The sequence below is a fragment of the Akebia trifoliata genome, chromosome 12 (assembly GCF_017979445.1).
Source record: "Akebia trifoliata isolate Shusen 1 chromosome 12, ASM1797944v1, whole genome shotgun sequence".
NCBI classification, from domain to species: domain Eukaryota; kingdom Viridiplantae; phylum Streptophyta; class Magnoliopsida; order Ranunculales; family Lardizabalaceae; genus Akebia; species Akebia trifoliata.
Window position 1 is genome coordinate 28,382,034 of NC_141386.1, and position 12,352 is coordinate 28,394,385.

Genomic DNA, 12,352 nt, shown 5'->3' on the forward strand with positions numbered 1-12,352 from the left:
CAGTAATTATTACATATTAGGGTATTCTGGTCATTTTAACAGAATACATAATAGTTTCCTAACACAAAACTCTGTGAGAAGTTCTTTTGGTAGTACTTCTCAGATCCTGCATCCAAACGTACAACACGTATTCAGCTACTTGAGACAGTACTTCAGAAAATACTTCTGGAAGTACTTATGTTTTAAGTACTTCTGACTCCTGTATCCACACGGGCCCTAACTTTTCTTTGGTCTCAAAGATTCTATATCCTTTTACCCAAATACCCTCATCTTTAACTTCTATTATGAGCTCAAGATTGTATCTCCATTGACCTATACAGCTCGATAACAAAATATGAGTGGTAGATTGTTTTGTTTAAATATGATGGATTTTTTGTGGAGATTTTAGGGATGTACATTTTACCCAGAACCCCAAAAATCGGACCAAACCCTGATCGAATCCCTTCAGGTGAAGACCAAACAAAAACCAAAAAATATTGGTCTAAGTTTGGGTTTACCCTTCCAAAACTGAACCGAATCTGAAATAAGGATCGAAAATCGACTCTAATCCAATCTATTATAATATCTTTATTTTTAATAATATTAGCACTTGATGAGCTGGTAAAACTTGGTTGCTTTGCCACATCCAAGGTTCAACTCCCATAGAATCCATTTTATTCAAAAATATTTTCATTCAAATATTTAAAATTTCAGTCTACCAGAACCTTAAAATTACTCAAAAATTTAGTTTGATTTGGGTTGATTTTGACCTTTGGAACTTAAATTTGGACTCGAGATTTTCGGGTTGGCCTCAATTTTAACCATACCTAGATTGAACCCAAAAATCCAATTCGATTCAGTTTGGGTTTACTCTAAATGCACAACCCTAAGAGATGTTGAAGATCGTAAATTAAAAATGATGATAAAAAAAACTACATAATAAAACACAAAGGTGGGTCCTATTCTTTTGTCTCAGTATTTATACTCCCATAAATAAATAAAAATTTAAAAAAAAATATCTCAAGGACTTTTTTTTTAATACTTTTATTGCCATTTATCTTCCTCCTCTTTCTAAGATTACCTCCAACTTTATTGTTTTTCCTACTATGGATTCTAATAATACTTCATCAACTTTTACATATTACCTTTCATTTTCTTCATTTTTTCACTAATGCCATTACAGTTTTATTATTTTTTCTCTTCTCCCCCCTTTTTAATAATACATCTCCAACTTTATTATCTTTTTTCTTTTACCCCCCTTTATACCATATAGGATGTTTGTGGCATAGGCACAAGCAAACTATAGTTATCCAATAAGTCAAAGAGTTTGGAGATGAAGGATTTTTGAAGAAAAAATAAGGATATTTTTTATATAATTTGAAAATAAGGTATTTAAGTCATTTTCTTATAAAAAATTGTCTAGTATAACCTACTTTTTTATTCAACTTTTTAATTAGTTTAGATGTGGAATCCAATTGCAAATACTCTCTTTGAGTGATATTAGAAAGGCTTATGATAATGTTAACTGGGTTGCCATAACTTTATGACTTCAAGCAATGGCCTTCCCCCCGAAATTCATCAATTGGATTATGTTGTGTATCATATCCCCAATGTACTATATTTCTTTCAATGGAAAACTAGTGGGGTACTTCCAAGGAAATAAGGGGATTAGACAAGGTGACCCTATCTCTCCTTACCTTTTTGTTTTACTGATGGAATCTCTTTCGTGTTTATTAGACAAGTCTGTTAGAAAGGGCAACCTGGACCTACATCATAAGTGTATGAATCCAACTATTTATCATATTTGTTCCGTTGATGACCTCATGATTTTTTTCAGAGCCAATAATAAGTCAGCTAGAACTATCAAGGAAGCCTTAGTTGTCTTTCACGAGTTTGCTGGGCTACAAATGAATGCAAGGAAAAGCTCTATCTTTTTTTCAGCAGTAGATAATAACACCCGAATCAGAATCCTAGATCTTTTAGAATGCAATGAAAGATCGATTTCGTTCAAATATTTGGGAGTCCCTCTCACATCTACTAGATTGAGAGCTAGAGATTGTGAGCCATTGATTGAAAAAGTTAGTAGAAAAATTCAGTCATGGAAGGGGCAATTCTTATCCTTTGCGGGAAGAATCGAACTTATCAAGTCAGTCCTTAGTAGCCTTCATGTTTACTGGGCCAGCTGCTTCATTCTTCCGAGAGAGACTACCAAACAGCTAGATCGTTTATGTGCTAGATTCCTATGGGTTGGTCCTACTATGGAGAAAAAATGTCATTCAGTGAGATGGACCATAGTATGTCGACCAATAGAAGAAGGGGGCTTGGGTGTAAAAATATTGGTATGTGGAACCAAATGGCCGTTATGAGATACACTTGGATGATTGCTGCCAAGGTTGAAAACTTATGGGTTAAATGGGTGTACTCTAATCTGATTCGTAACAAAGCATTTTGGACAATGAAAACCCCACTTGAGGCATCTTGGTCATGGAGAAAAATTCAGAGTCTTCGATGCATGGCTCAATCTTGTATTACTCATGTTCTTGGAGATGGTAACAACACACTCTTTTGGGATGATCCATTGGCACTCAGAAGGCATCCTTAGGAGCAGATTTTCGCAACAATTAAGGTATGATTCAAGACTTCATTCGCAAGCCAAAGTTGCTGCCATCATCATAAATGGAAGATGAGACATTCCGCAAAGGGCAAACAACTCTCTAAACTCAGTGTAGCAGAATTTGAACTCTGAGGAATTCAACCTAGATGAGGATGATAATGTGGTCTGGAAAGAAAGCTCTTCAGGCATTTTTTCTATTAAATCTACATATTACTAATGCAACCAGCATATGCCTATTGTCTCGTGGGCTTCCCTGTTCAAGGGTGCTAAAATGGTGCCTTGGCACAAATTTATCCTTTGGTTAGCTTTGTCGAATATCTTCAAAACACAATATTGGATGGTTAAAAGAAGAATCTTAAATGCCTCTAACTGCTCTTTTTGCCAAGCTAATCCTGAAAATATGGCTCACCTATTTGTCGAATGTCACTATGGATTTACTATCTGGAAAAAATTGAAAAGGAAGATGATGCTATCAACAACAATAGAGTCCTGGGCTATTGAAATTCCTTGGTTAGTGTAGACATGAAATGTTCACAATGAACCTCAATACTACATTGTTTGGAGTCGCCACCATTCTTTTTTAGAAATGGGTGTCAATGGGCACCCGAATTGATCATTTTGAAAATCATTTTTTCCATGGCATTGTAGTGACTCTCATATGTTGGAAAGGGCACGGTCTACCTAAGATCTAGGTAAGGAGGTCTGGTTAGAGGATGGGGAAGGTGTTAGGCACCCCATCCTCTCCACCAAAGGTGGTTACCTTGCTTGGCCATTTTTATTTTGTAAAAAACTCAAGAAAATAAATATTAAAATGCATGAGAATGTATGGTAAGAGTGGTGTGTGCATTAAGTGGAATGTTCCCTAAAAAAAGGATTTTGATTTCAATGTGACATTAGGGACATTCTATGGAAGAGAATGACTCATATAATCACATTAAATTTATGAAATGAATGTAGGTTTGAGCTTTTAGAGAGACTCCATCATAGAGTTCCCTTAAGGCCACAACCATGATGCATGTAAGCATGGCTAGAACTTAGTGTTTCACCCCATCAAGAGGGTGACACATTTCTTCATCATTGCCATGCATAAGTGAGTGTGTGCATTGTGTACAATATGATGCATGAGATTGAGGTGAAAATGACTTCAACCCCCATCCTTTCGATCGAACCTTAGTCCAACCTACCGGGGATGGGAGAGGGTATGCATTACATCCTAAGGCTTTCTAAAAGTAGAATAAAATAGAAGGTTAGAAGAAGAAGATGCAAGCTTTGAAATAGATAGACTACATGTTAAACCCTACCTTGTCCCTTGATGGTTTTGAATGAACTTGATCTTGAGAGGTGAGCTTAGGAGTTGAGTGAGGTGATTGAAGGTTGAGTGAGTTGAAGTTTAGAATATGAGAGAGTGAGTAGAAATTTGGGTAGAGTTTTAGGTTGAGAAATGGGGGCTTGAGAGCATGAGTTGTTCATAGAAAATGATGGTATTTATAGAGTTTTTGGAGGACTTTTGGGGATAAAGTGGTCCAACCCTAAAAATGAAGAAAATGGACATGAGATTTAGGTTATTTCTTTTTGGATTTTTCATTTGTATGGGGGTAAAGATGACATTTGTGAAGAAACCCTAAAAGCATGCTTTGATCCTTGGTTTTTTGGTAAATAGAGGTGAGAGAACAAAAGTACTTTTGGGAGGGTGAATGGGGGAGTGACATGTGTAAAGGTGGAGTGGTAGGTAAAAAGTAGATCTTGGTTTATTTGTAAATAACTCATAAAGCAAGGGTCGAAGTGTAGTTTTGAAATGGACCAATGGGAAAACAAATGCACATTTTGGAGGGTGAATAGGAGGATGACATGTGTAAAGGTGAAGTGGTAGGTGAAAAGTAGACTTTGGTTCATTTGTAAATAACTCATAAAGTAAGGGTAGAAGTATATTTTTGAAATGGACCAATGGGAGAATTCCATGTATGTACTTGAAGATTCCCACCTTTTGAGGGCATAATGGGAAGTTCCCTTACCTTTATGGATTATTACCAAAGACCAAACAACCTTTTTGGTTTGACTAAACCTTTTGAGAAGGGTATTCTTGAGTTTACACAAAAAGGAAGTTGACCCTCCAATTAGGTGATGCATTGGACATTGGGGGCTTATGAGGTATCAACATGTGTCATCTTATGAAGGGGTGAGAGAATGGACTTGGAGTGGGCTTGGTGTTGGGCTTGGATTTAGATTTTGTCTTGGGCTTAGGTTGGGCTAGAAAATAGATTTAGGTTAGGGGTTTAGAATGGCATTGGGTTTTGGGCTTAGGTTGGTTAGGGAGTGGACCATGGTGATTGGGTTTAGAATGGCATTGGGTTTTGGGCTTAGGTTGGTTAGGGAGTGGACCATGATGATCGGGTTTAGAATGGCATTGGGTTTTGGGCTTAGGTTGGTTAGGGAGTGGACCATGATGATCGGGTTTAGAATGGCATTGGGTTTTGGGCTTAGGTTGGTTAGGGAGCGGACCATGGTGAGGGTATGGTTGATGGATCAGTTAATGGAGAATGAATACGAATTTGGAGTGGGTTAGGGACAAGGTTGAGTATGCAAACTATATGACATGATGCATGTATGCATGAAAATGATGCAAAATAGCAATGTGGGTCCGTCGAAAATCTTGAGTTCTAAATCGGAATCAATTCGAGGAAATTTGGATCTTCCTAACTGATTCGTGCAAATTGGGGTGTCTACAGTTAGCCAAAGCCCTGAAGAATAATAAGTGGATCAATCATGTTAGAAGAGCTGTTTTTGCCGCCTCATCTATCATGTTTGGCGTGAGCGGTGTGAAAGGATCTTTAACAATACCTCGAGGCCTAAGGATGTGTATTTTTCCATTATTAATGATATAAGACTCAGGTTTGGGCTCTTCAATTATCAAGTGGAAGATACTGACGCTAATAGAAAATTCTCTGAAGCTTGGGGTTTCTCATACATATACCTCCCGTGAGATGCATGTGGACAAAGCCAACCTCCAACTTCTTTAAGCTCAACACAGATGGTTCCCTAAAAGGTAGCTTGGGGGGACATGAAGTTATACTTAGAGACGATCAAGGCAATACGATAAGGTTACTTTCAGAAGGTTGTCAAGGTAAATCGGTAATCTATCACAAGTTGGAAGCAATCCAAAAAGGGCTAATTATGGCCATGAAGATGAACATTGAAAAGATTGAGGTTGCTACTGACTCCTCAATAGCTATTGGATGCATCCAAGGTTCTTTTCAAAGCCCGTGGTATGTGCGTAGGCTAGTGGAAGAAATTCAAAGACTAAGAACCCTATTTAAGATTTGTACTTTCTCTTTTTTGCTTTAGGGAAACAAATAGAGTGACTGATTTTTTGGCTTCCCATTGTAATGAAGTGATGATGATTGAATTTTCCTCGCCCCTAACTAGAGAGATTGATAAGTTAGTTAGTGAGGATGCGAGAGGAAATATTTACTATAGAATGTAATGGTCCCTTTAATTTAATATATCTGGTCTGGGGGTCAGCCTAACCCCCTTTTACCCTCAAAAAAGAAAAAAGAAAAAAGAAAAAAGAAAAAAGAAATTAATGAAAGATCGGAGACATGATTTGAAATCTCATTTGACATTGAGAGTCTTAGCATCTTAGTATCATTGTAGAATGATGCGAAAATATCAAGTGAATCGTCTCACATAACATAGATGACTGAAACAATATTTTGAAAATCTTATCGAATTTGAAACTTTGTCAAATCAACAGGGATTTGTATTTTTTTATTTACTAACTCTCAACATTCGTTACCATGAAAATTACCCTTTTTTTTGTGAATTTTCTTATTGATTACTCGTAAAATAAGTTATTGAAACTTTTATTTATTTATTTTTAATAATCAAAATGTTATTGAATTAAGAAAATTTATAAAGAAGATCTAATAATTTACATATTGAATATAAGAAAGGAATTTCTTTTTAAATAAACCCTAATTTTTGGACGATAACTTGATAATCTAGTTAGGTGCGAGTTGTAAACCATCCCGATCAATTATTCAAACCATTGAAATTAACCTTTTATCCAGTCGTTGCGATCGACTTTTTCCAATCATTGTGATCAATGTTTATAAATAATTGACCTCGACACTTGAATATGAAGTCGTTGAAATCCACGATATAATAATCTCAATGATTTGGGTGATCAATTATGTAAAACCCCGAATTTTTAATTCGTATCTCGAGGAAAAATAAATAGTGGAATTTTAAGAAAATCTTGAAAGTGGGACTTAGGGTAAAACTGTGGGACCTTATTTTGATCATTTTTAATAGAATCTGACCTCACCATTAGATTCAAAATGATCGAAAAACATAGTTTAGCCTGCAAGCACGCTCAAATGCGAGTCCAAATATAAAAGTTGCAAAATCCTCGATTACCGGGTCGGACCAGGCTAAAACAGTAACTTTTTGTTGGAGTAATAATTTTTAAAATTCGATCATACCATTGGTTTCATAACGAAAAATTATTCAACATAGACTATTTATTTGTCATTTTTGGAGATCAGGAAGTTGAATTATCGCCAAAAACGAAAACGACATCAAGTTTATGGGTCACGTCAGGCCAAAAATGTAAATTTTTTATGGAGACATAATTTGTAGAAATTGACTATACCATTAGATCCGGAATGAAAAATTAGGCGAAATAGAGTATTCGTTTGTCAGTTTTGGAGACCGAATGACCAAGTTATCGTCGATCAAAACAATAGGCGAAATACCGAATTCGTCCCAAATATTATATAAATAATATTAAATTTTTTTTTTTTAATCTCATCTTCCCCACTCGTCCAAATAGTGCGAAAAAAAAAAACGAAAAAAAAAAGAAATTTGTTTTTCTTCCGACTTTTCCACTTCAGATCTCTCGCAAACGGTCCACTTTCGATGATCGCCGCAGAAGAGAAAAAGGTCCGCAGCTTCGTTCTCTACAAAACCCACCCAACCTATCTTCATTTCACTTTCTATTTCACCCGATATCATCAAAAATCAGCCGTATTTGGATACGGAAATTTCGAAACTTTGACCTCGGATTTCGTCCGTTTCGGGGTCAAATCGCTTTCCGACGCAGAAGGGAGAAACGTCCGCAGCCTCATTCTCTACATAACCCAACCAAGTTCCTTCCGTTTTCTCGTCTTTTTCACCCCGTATAGTCAAAAATCAGCCGTATTTTTATACGGAGATTTTCGTAACTTCGACCTCGGTTTTCATCGATTTCGGGGTCAAACCGTCTTTCGCCGTAGAAGGGAGAAGAGACGAGCACATCGAGATCTTCGAAACCACCAAGCCAGTTTCGAAAATCAGCCGCTTCGAAGTTCGGTCCGTCTCGATTTTCGTGCCAATCGCCTCGATTTTCGCGCACGTGCTTCAATTCCTCGCCTAGTGATTGTAAGGAACTCTCAATTTCTATTAGTAATCATAGATTGTGAAAATTGCATTTAGGATTTTATTGGAAAAATTTGGATGTATTTCCGAAATATAGAATTCTTTGTTTATTTCAAAATTCACGCCAGAAATTGCATGTTTGATATGTTTAATTGTATTTTTAACAAATTATACGTGGGTAGAGTATTTTAACGGGTTATTGCCATAAATTGGGTCTTGTGCACTGCTCGGACCCCGTTTTGATATGAAATTTGTATTTTTTTTTCAATATTATTGATAGAAATAAATTCTATAGTTGAAAAATGTGATTTAATATTCAATGAACTCATATTGAGTTGATGAATATCAGAAAATGGATATTTTATGAAGAGATTGAAAACTGTAAAAGTCGAAAAAAAGGGAAAAAGGGTATGAAACGGTAAAATGTCAGAGTCACATCACCCCGAGGGGTGATGTCTGCATTTTACGTTGTTGTGTTGTATGCAGGTTGGTGAACGGATATCCAGGGATAATGTTACTGGTTGCATGTTTATTTACTTTCTGTTAGCGCGAGGCGCTCTGTTATGTTATTTATTTTAGGCCGGGTGGCCACACTTGCATGGTAGGAAACTGGATATCTATTCTCAACCTTGTATTGTTAATTTCTCTTTTGTTTTCAAATGAAAATAATATATATAAGTAGCTATTTTGTGAGCTGTTAAAGAGTTTGTGAATGCCTGAAGGGATAGTGCATCATATCATCCGGAGTGGTGTACTATCCTGGGATGTACGGTAGGGACCACCAAACTCATACGTGGTATGGGACGCGTATGAGAGTGGAGTCACAACTGGAATCCGGGTTTATTCCTCTCTATCTTTACCAGTGAACTTGTAATGTAAAGGTGGTCGTATACGAATGGTTTGTATCTTTGGGAATCACATGTACGCCTGATAGGCATAGACGAAGATGATTAGTCAGTGATCACTAACAATCTATAGTAGTCGAACGTTCTGACACATCGAAAAGAGACCCATTGCTTACGGTCACGTCAAACGGCCAGCCTGAGCCGGATAAATGGTCAACCAAACGTGGTAAGGGCAGCGACCGGCCACAAAATCAGGAACTAAAAGCCAGAAAGGAATTGTAACATCATGTCCCGACTGGGAGCGATCCAGTCGTGAATCCCAACTCTCTAATTCCAATACTCCACCATTGTGTATTATGTATCTGTTGCTTATTTTGATATATAAAATGAAATGCATGTTTATTGTTTCCATTTGATCAATTAGATTTGTATAAAAAGAGAATGTTATAGTGAGTACTGCTGATCGATGTAATGTGAGTTTTAAAATGTTTAGTTGCTCATCCCTGGCTATATGTACCAGTTAATCGTAGTTTTCTTCTGTAAAACTTTGTTTATTTTAAAATGATTCAGTATGTTTATTCGTTCATGTTAGGAGAGGTTATTGGCAGAAATTGTTGCTTCCTTACTGGGTAACCATTGTTACTCACCCTTTCCTTCTCCATTTTTTTAGTTTCAGATCTGAAGCTTGGCGAAACAAGTGTAGAACAAGAGTGAGGATCATCTGGTTGGTCAGATAGACAACCAGAGTCCGTCACCTGGTAAGTATTAGGGCTATACCCCCTAGTGGTGTCAGTTTCTCCAGGTAGTGTTATGGATTCTGTCTTGAGTGTTAGGAATTATGTTAGAGTGAGGAATTTTGTATAATCCTGTATATAATTTTTCTTCTTCCGCACTCTGATCTATCGGACATTATTAGACGTATATAGGCTTCCGCTAGTATTATATTTTGTTTGTTATATGCAGGATTGTATGTCGTTTATCAGGTGCAGGTTGAATCGCCTTGGAATGCTAACATAAACAGAGGAGACCATGCCGAAATTTCGAGGTGCCACCTCGTACCTTGAAATCTGACATGGGGATTTGTGTTAGCGTTCGGCGGGGCGCCACAGATGGTATCAGAGCATAGTATTAGATCCGTATGGGATATTGATCTGCTATGTTTTGAAGAGTTGGCTGATACCACATATATTAGAGCGATAATCATAGAGTGTCAATAGGAATTCGGTATCCGAGCTCATTAGTAATTCCGTATTGAAATTATGAGTTCTTCCGTGTCTAGATGTTTATAGAGCCTTGTAAGCCTAAGATAGGATTCTAAGTTTATTATGGAAATGGAGTCCATTACTAAGTTCCAATCTATGATAGTAATTCATAGTTACGTAAGAGTAGCTTTGGCCTTATTATGATAAGTGCCTTAATACGGATGAACATAAGTTAGAGGAATGGACAAGGTAGAGGCCAAAACGCAACAGAGACAAGATAGGTTCTGGATCAGACATATGACCTGATATCACAACTAATATCATTCATCGGATAGGTTGTTGAGTCTCATGACAAGTTTAGAGAAGAAATATGAATAATGCAACCACTAACACCTCGAAGCCAAATGGAAGGAAGGCAATTAGCGACATACAGTTACGAAACTAACAAATTTATAGGAAAATAACAAGAAGTGGGGAGTGATATTATAGACATACCAACTCAATGGATGGAAGAATATCATAAGAAATAACATATACTATTAAATCAATCGAAAGAAAGAGTTGTGGTATATTATGAATGTGGCAAATCGGGACATAAAGGAGAACAATGTTTGGGTCAATATCAATCGATTAAAGATGCGTGCCTCAAAAAGATACTAGACAAACCAATTGAAGGAACAATAAGGCCACCAGATTTAAATAAAGTTGATAACGTATTCGTGCCATCCCGAACAGACAAGACTAGCGATCGGAAGTGAGAGATGGGACAAGACTTACCACGATTGCAAGGCGCATCACTAAATCCAAGAAATGAGGAAGTGTTGGACTTCTTCGCAAGAAACAAATACTATTCCACCTTAGAGACCATTACCACAAGGTCGTGCCTTTGAAGAATAAGAAAATTTCCCAGTGCAAAGGACATGTAAATCTAAGGATGTGGTTGTAGAATTTTCAATGATTATGTCTATCAAGATTTGGGGACTTTTCCAATCCGGTTGAGGTCAATGAGTGGATTTTAAAGACCTGAAAGATTTTGATTATCATGTAGTGCCCAAGAGATCAGTGGATGACGATGATTACATTCTAGTTGGACGAGGATGCTAATCATTAGTAACATTTTGAGATGAATGTATTGGGAGATGGATCGTTTGAGTGGGTAAACTTCGAGAGGATATTTCTCGATAGATTTATATCCGAGATTACTCGAGAAATCAAATACTAAGAGTTTTTGAGATTAGTGCAGGGTAATCTATCAATTATAGAGACTAAGATATGATATTCATTAGGTTGTCACGATATGCGCCCGAGCTTATCCTGACAGATTACAGAAGACCCGTAGATTCTTTAGAAGACTATAACCCTACCTAAGGGCCAAGAGATCGATGATTGAGATTATCAATTATAGAGATACGGTAAATCGAGCTTAAAGGATAAAATGAGAGGAGATAGAGTTTCAGACCTCCAAGGAGCAAATGAGTTGACCTTAGATTTCTTTTCTTCCCAGATCAAATTCAGTCAAGAGGCCGATGTATTCGAGGCTAATCTTCCCCGGATCAGTGTATCCACAATATGGAACTCCTTCGCTATCAAGTTGTAGAGTTCCCTAATCGCCGAGTTATAGAGCAGTTGGAGTTCCAATGATGCCAACAAGGCCAAAGGAATCAATAAGGTAGGTTCAGAGCCTACAAACCCCAGTCTACCAACTGCCTACTCCACAGAGATCTACGAAGACAAGATCGTTGACATTATTACGCGTGTGGTCAGGTGGAACATATTAGGAAATAATGCCCTCTATCATAGTCGCGAGCAAGGATTGTGACCCAGGAGAAAGTACCTGTCTCCAACGAAGTTTTGGAAGGTACAATTTCTAATTATAATGTTAGAACGTGGAGTTTTACTCAATATTGGTTCCTCTAGATTATATAATTCTGTGAAAAGTTTGCACACTTGCTAGAACTAGAAACCACTGACACAGGTCAAGTAATGAAATTATTTATACCATTGGAAGGCCTTGCTAAGAAAGAATAAGATTTTTGGAAGATCATTTAAGAACTTGCAAAATAGGTATTAGAATAATTGTAAAGTGTGAAAAGACAAGTGATGTTCAATTGGTACGCTAGTCTTTATATCAATAGTCTAGTCAATTACCCGTATATTACGCTAGTAGATAAGCAGGTGTTTCTTGTATATCCTTCATATTGAGAGCTACTTCCTCGAATATCAACACAGGGAGTTGCGTATCTCTCTTTTCGATTGAAGATGGCTTAACTTTGGGAGGCCTAACGACTGAACTATTA